An 863-nucleotide genomic window follows, 5' to 3' on the forward strand; every position below is an offset into this window, starting at 1 on the left:
AACGTGAAACAGTATTTGCACACGCCTGTTACGTTGTTCAATATATATTATCAAGTATCAACACTTTTTTATAAATAAATAAGAGAAATATAATATACTAATCAAAACCTTTCTCTCTCTCTAAATATACTGCTTTGGATCTATGAAAAGAACAAAACTATACTAGTCATTTATTTGGATAGTACTGTTTTAATAATCGGACAAGTAAAGTCACTATCCTGAAATCATATCACTACCTCCAAAAAAAATTAAAATAAAATAAAATAAGGAAGAAGGGTGCTATTATTTCAAATTAAGAATGAGTTCTTAGAATGAATCATGAAGTGATCATATATATATAATTATTTCAAACAATTCCTTTGCAATATGTCAAAAGGTAAATCTTAAGATACATAATAATATTCAATGAATGACCTCTCCCTTTGAAATCATACAGTTCACAATCATTGAAGAGAGAACATTTTTATTTTCTCTTTCAAATAAACAAATCATATATGTTTCATCAATAATTTAGATCTATCCTCCATTATTAACTATATAGGGTCATATATACACACTACTTTTTCTCCACAATGTAACTAAAAAAGGGACTTTTATCCCTACAAAATTTAACGGTATAAATACTTTGTCTAGTATTTATGGTTAAGAAGTAGTCATGTAACATACTACTAACAAAAAATATTATTTAATTATGGTAAAGTTTATATCTAAATTACAACCATACATAGAGAAAGTATTATACTGATATATGCTTATATAAAAGGAAAGGTACCCAACAATATTCCATTTTTTCTCCTCCTTTATTTTTGGTTTCGTTATATATATACACTTTATGATTCCATTAGCCCCACGGCCACCACCCA

The sequence above is a fragment of the Arachis ipaensis genome, chromosome B02 (assembly GCF_000816755.2).
Source record: "Arachis ipaensis cultivar K30076 chromosome B02, Araip1.1, whole genome shotgun sequence".
Classification (NCBI taxonomy): Eukaryota; Viridiplantae; Streptophyta; class Magnoliopsida; order Fabales; family Fabaceae; genus Arachis; species Arachis ipaensis.